This window comes from Babylonia areolata, chromosome 11 (genome assembly GCF_041734735.1).
Source record: "Babylonia areolata isolate BAREFJ2019XMU chromosome 11, ASM4173473v1, whole genome shotgun sequence".
NCBI lineage: Eukaryota > Metazoa > Mollusca > Gastropoda > Neogastropoda > Buccinidae > Babylonia > Babylonia areolata.
Genome location: NC_134886.1, coordinates 461,169 through 467,333, shown reverse-complemented (window position 1 = coordinate 467,333; position 6,165 = coordinate 461,169). Strand labels below are relative to the sequence as shown.

Here is a 6,165-nt window from a genome sequence, read left to right as displayed (position 1 = left end):
AGGGTTGGAGTCAGGGTTGGAGTGGAGAGACAGGGTTGGAGTGGAGTCAGGGTTGGAGTGGAGAGACAGGGTTGGAGTCAGGGTTGGAGTGGAGACAGGGTTGGAGTCAGGGTTGGAGTGGAGTCAAGGTTGGAGTGGAGAGACAGGGTTGGAGTGGAGTCAAGGTTGGAGTCAGGGTTGGAGTGGAGACAGGGTTGGAGTCAGGGTTGGAGTGGAGAGACAGGGTTGGAGTGGAGTCAGGGTTGGAGTGGAGAGACAGGGTTGGAGTCAGGGTTGGAGTGGAGACAGGGTTGGAGTCAGGGTTGGAGTGGAGTCAGGGTTGGAGTGGAGAGTCAGGGTTGGAGTGGAGAGACAGGGTTGGAGTCAGGGTTGGAGTGGAGAGACAGGGTTGGAGTCAGGGTTGGAGTCAGCGTTGGAGTGGAGTCAGGGTTGGAGTCCAGTGGTAATGAAGCTGAAATCAATGCACAGACACAAATCAGGCAGCAACCACTTACCTCCCTTTACATGCAAAGCAACAAACAACTGCCTGCATGAAGTTTTTTGTGTTAAACAAATCAGCTACCCAAATGTGTAAAAACGTGTATTAACAACAATCATCAACACCTTATCAACTTGGCAATGACCTTTGGAGTGCTTACGCTCAATGTTAAACAATAAAACAATGTATTAACAACAATCATCAACACCTTATCAACTTGGCAATGACCTTTGGAGTGCTTACGCTCAATGTTAAACAATAAAACAATGTATTAACAACAATCATCAACACCTTATCAACTTGGCAATGACCTTTGGAGTGTTTACGCTCAATGTTAAACAAGAGAGGCAAGGCCTTCAAGACTCACTTGTGATACACTAAAAAAAAAAAAAAAAAAAATCTAATTGTTAAAATGTGTTCTGTATTTGTCATTATAAAGCTTCGGGTTAAAAAAAAAAAAAAGTCCTAACAAGATTCGAACTCCGCGTGTTCAGGTGAAAAGAAACTGTCTTACCCATTACACTATCGTGGCTCCTTAACTGACATTCTAAAATTTAATATTTGAACATACTTTTTTAAAAGGCGATAAATCAATTGCGGTATTCGCAGTGAGAACGCTGTTTAAATCGTATTATTCTGGTGTATCTTGGGCATTAAAAAAATCTTTAAGGGCAATAAAAAATTCTTTTTAAGTCCGCGGTAAAGGAGACGTGGCTATCAACGCCATCGCACTGCAACATTTAGCCGTTTTCTCTAGATCTAGACAGATGTACAAGTTTAGTTACACCCGCTGGGAATGTAGTACGACACGGTCGATTCAATTTCTCTTTTATGTTCATTCTAGTTTTATAGTTTTAAAGTTGATATGAAAATTGAGTATTTTGTTAAACTAATAACATGTAGAGCCAAGTACAAGTACTTCTAAACGTCGTAAGAAGTGAAAAGGACTTCATTTTGAGAAAAGTCAAGACTGGAATTTTTTCGTTTCATCGTGATCAATTCAAGGGTATTAACTCGCATGGTTTACAATTTTTAACTGTGAATTCCGACTGATTCTGTGGATATTTTTATGGCAGTTTGGGGCATAATCCAGTAAGTGATGAGGCGTTCACAAATCTTTCTCTGAATAAATATTTAACGGTCTCCTTCTCCAACTTTCCATCACATGTTATCGTGTATTGTCCATTGAATATAGGATTGAACGGGCAGGTCAACAACTTGAAACAAAATGGTGTCGTTCGCGTTCATGAAGAATATGAGCACGCGCTTTGAATGTGTATAAATATGTGTACGCAATTGATTTTTGCCCATGACCTTCAGGGCTCAGCCAATAGATCTGTAAAGTGCACTCGTCGTATTGATTTTAGTATTTTCCGAAAAAGACCACTTGGGCGAATGAACATAGTGAAAGCCCTGTACACTGAGAGTAAAACACACAAGCTTTTTATGTATTGAGTATAATTTCAAACTGTAATGTTTAAGATGAGAAAGATCAGTTTAAAGCAAATTAAGTCCCCTAGCATTAATTACAGATTAATTTCCCTTTTTTACTATCTGCACCAAAACGTTTGCAAAATGAATAAAACTTCCATGCTTCGCAAAAGAAGTTCCTGTTTGAACAAAAAATGATAATAATGACTGCTCTTGTTGTTGTGTCAGAATATCAGATCAAAGTGCCAAGTTTAGAGAATACAAAAAATATAAACAGTAAATGCAGTTTGCATATAATTTGGCTTCTTTTTTATTTTTTTGTGCCCATCCCAGAGGTGCAATATTGTTTTAAACAAGATGACTGGAAAGAACTCAATTTTTCCTATTTTTTATGCCTAATTTGTTGTCAACTGACAAAGTATTTGCAGAGAAAATGTCAATGTTAAAGTTTACCACGGACACACACACACACACACACACACTGCGACATGGAGCAACACTTCTCCAGTGGCCCATCCAACAGCAACACCACCTAGACTGCTTGTATCCAGACCCAGTGTGTGGGAAACAGGTCAGTCCCATCCTCTGCAGCAGCAGCAAGATGCCGCAGACAGCACAGGCGTAGACACAAACGATGGAGGCGTCATAGCACCACACCTGACGCCGTGGTCCCACAGGTGTCCCCACCTGTAGTCAGCCCCACACTGCAGAGGTCCAGCCAACAACCACTACCAGCTGTCACGCCTACATATCTGGCTCCACTGCAGCACATGACAAAGTGTCTGACACTGACACTGACACTGACAGTGGTGTGTGGCTGGTCAGGTCCAGACCCAGGACATCAACCCTGCAAGCTGCACCAAAGTCGCCTCCACTACCACCAGATCCTGCACCAAGACAGTCAGCACGACTGACCTCCAGAACTCCATGCACTCTGCAATGCAGGTCTGTTGATGATACATCTTTCAGCAAGAACAGTCATGATGCTGATACTCATGGTTTTTATTATTTTTATTTAAAAAAAAAATTCTTGCTAAGCTGAAACAGAGCTATTATGTTATTTTCCATATCATTCCTGTTCAAAATTTAATTCAGTTTTTATTTCAGATATTTCTGCAATTCATGTTTTATGGGTTTTTTTCTTCTTGCTAAACCTGTGATCTAGCTTGTCGCATGGTCTTAGCAATGCGAAGTATGACTATGAACATGCATTCATTTTATTATTTATGCTGTTATACATGTATGCTACTCTACATGTATACATATCTGACAGTGTTGATACGTAGATTGATGGGCACAAAAATGAAAGCTTTCCAACTTCATGGTGTATTTACCAAACTGCGACCCCTTCTCTATATCAAACTCTTCAAGGTTAAGTGAGGATCCAACTTCATAGTGTATTTACCAAATTGAGACCCCTTCTCTATATCAAACTCTTCAAGGTTAAGTGAGGATCCAACTTCATAGTGTATTTACCAAATTGAGACCCCTTCTCTATATCAAACTCTTCAAGGTTAAGTGAGGATCCAACTTCATGGTGTATTTACCAAACTGCGACCCCTTCTCTATATCAAACTCTTCAAAGTTAAGTGAGGATCCAACTTCATGGTGTATTTACCAAACTGCGACCCCTTCTCTATATCAAACTCTTCAAAGTTCAGTGAGGATCCAACTTCATGGTGTATTTACCAAATTGCGACCCCTTCTCTATATCAAACTCTTCAAAGTTAAGTGAGGATCCACTGGACTAAGTTCAAACTCTTAACTTAACCTGGCTAATGCCACTTTTGAATATAGAAGTAGGGTGTTCATAAGAATGTTGTGGTCACTCCAAATTTCACTCTATCTTTTATCAGCTAAATTATCTCCCTTTACCTGCTCAATAATTCTTGCTGATGCTCAGCAAAGTCTGCTCACAAGAATTACTTTCAATTAACCATCGTGGACGATGGATTTCAAAAGATGGGGGAAAGCCCATTCTAAACCTATTCTCTAAACATCTATTAAATCAAGTCTCTGTATCGTTCGCAGCAATATTATATTTGCTGGAGGATGGTGTCTACAAACCAGAGCTTCAGTCTGACAGGATGGTGTCTACAAACCAGAGCTTCAGTCTGACAGGATGATGTCTACAAACCAGAGCTTCAGTCTGACAGGATGATGTCTACAAACCAGAGCTTCAGTCTGACAGGATGATGTCTACAAACCAGAGCTTCAGTCTGACAGGATGGTGTCTACAAACCAGAGCTTCAGTCTGACAGGATGGTGTCTACAAACCAGAGCTTCAGTCTGACAGGATGATGTCTACAGAGCTTCAGTCTGACAGGATGGTGTCTACAGAGCTTCAGTCTGACAGGATGGTGTCTACAGAGCTTCAGTCTGACAGGATGGTGTCTACAAACCAGAGCTTCAGTCTGACAGGATGGTGTCTACAAACCAGAGCTTCAGTCTGACAGGATGGTGTCTACAAACCAGAGCTTCAGTCTGACAGGATGGTGTCTACAAACCAGAGCTTCAGTCTGACAGGATGGTGTCTACAAACCAAAGCTTCAGTCTGACAGAAGGATGGTGTCTACAAACCAAAGCTTCAGTCTGACAGAAGGATGGTGTCTACACATAAGAGTTGTCTCCCTGCACTTACCCAGAGCATCCCCCTTTCCTCCTTTCTCATCACTGTTTCCTCAGAAAAACCAGTGTGTCTCTGACAGTGATGCACATGTCCACGTCACGGCCCTGAAACAAGACCATCATGACTAGACAGGGTAGCTGTATGTGTTGGCAGCAGTGCAGCTTTGATCAGAATGTACAACATTCTTGGATCCCCAACAATTATGGCAAAAGAATCCTTGGGACTTCCTAGATTCTGAAAGTCCCAGGATCCTGATAATGGTTACCAACAACAACACTCACTAACGGGAACCCCACAATGTTCAACTACCCATGACCATGATAATGGTTACAACAACAACACTCACTAATGGGAACCCCACAATGTTCAACTACCCATGACCATGATAATGGTTACAACAACAACACTCACTAATGGGAACCCCACAATGTTCAACTACTCATGACCATGATAATGGTTACCACAGCAACACTCACTAACGGGAACCCCACAATGTTCAACTACCCATGACCATGATAATGGTTACAACAACAACACTCACTAAAGGGAACCCCACAATGTTCAACTACCCATGACCATGATAATGGTTACCATAGCAACACTCACTAAAGGGAACCCCATATGTTCAACTACCCATGACCATGATAATGGTTACCACAGCAACACTCACTAACGGGAACCCCACAATGTTCAACTACCCATGACCATGATAATGGTTACCATAGCAACACTCACTAAAGGGAACCCCATATGTTCAACTACCCATGACCCTGATAATGGTTACCATAGCAACACTCACTGAAGGGGACCTGCACAACCTTCACAATGTCCCCTTTCCATGGGCAGTGACAGGTGTGCGCACTGACGCACCCAACTCGGGCAACAGCATGTTGTCATGGCAACAGCCACATGCTGGTCAGTTCAGTGACCACGGGAGAGGCGTTGCCCTGGAGACGGACATTGCCATGGAGATGGACGTCCATTGTGTGTGTCATGCTGGATGTGTGCGTGGATTGTTTCAGGCACCTGCCAACAGTATAATGTCATTCCATTAATGATGATAATGACGATGATTGTGATAATAACAATAAATAGTGTGATACTACAACAACTACTACTGACGATGATATTGACAGTGATTTCCAACACCAAATTTTGGCCTTTCTGTGACCTGGAAAAAACAGGAAATGGAGACATGCATGCACACGCGGTTCTCGCTAAAACTAACCGGGGAATCACCATGAAATTCAGATGAATGTGGGTCTGCAAACTCTCCCTAATAAATAAATTTTTCTGTTGAATTTTCAAATAAAATTAGTTTTGAAAAATGGTTTTTCATTTGTGACAGGATGGACATAATTATTACTGTAACAGTACAGACACTAAATGAAGCCAAGAATTGTAACAATTGAAAAAAAGTTACAGCTTAATACATACACTTCTAGTACTTCCCGTTAATGGTGAGAACTGTTGGGAAAACACTCTTAGAGAACAAACTCAATGTGCATCACTGTCTGGTTGGTTAAAGCAAGAACAACAGCAGCTGTAACAGAATGGACAAACCTGTAACAGAAGAGACATGACAAGCACTGTTTTCAGCCCTCCCAAATGCGTCTTTTCAACAAAG

At 41.6% G+C, this 6,165-nt stretch overlaps 1 long non-coding RNA gene across 1 annotated transcript; it reads right to left on the bottom strand.

Annotated features, from left to right (window-relative positions):
• Positions 1 to 274: 274 nt before the first annotated feature.
• On the bottom strand, positions 275 to 5,559 carry LOC143287266 (uncharacterized). The gene is made up of 3 exons (XR_013055925.1): positions 5,338 to 5,559; positions 4,551 to 4,642; positions 275 to 451 (listed from the first exon to the last, which is right to left on the bottom strand). It is a non-coding gene; the product is annotated as an uncharacterized LOC143287266 (long non-coding RNA).
• Between the last annotated feature and the right edge of the window lie 606 nt (positions 5,560 to 6,165).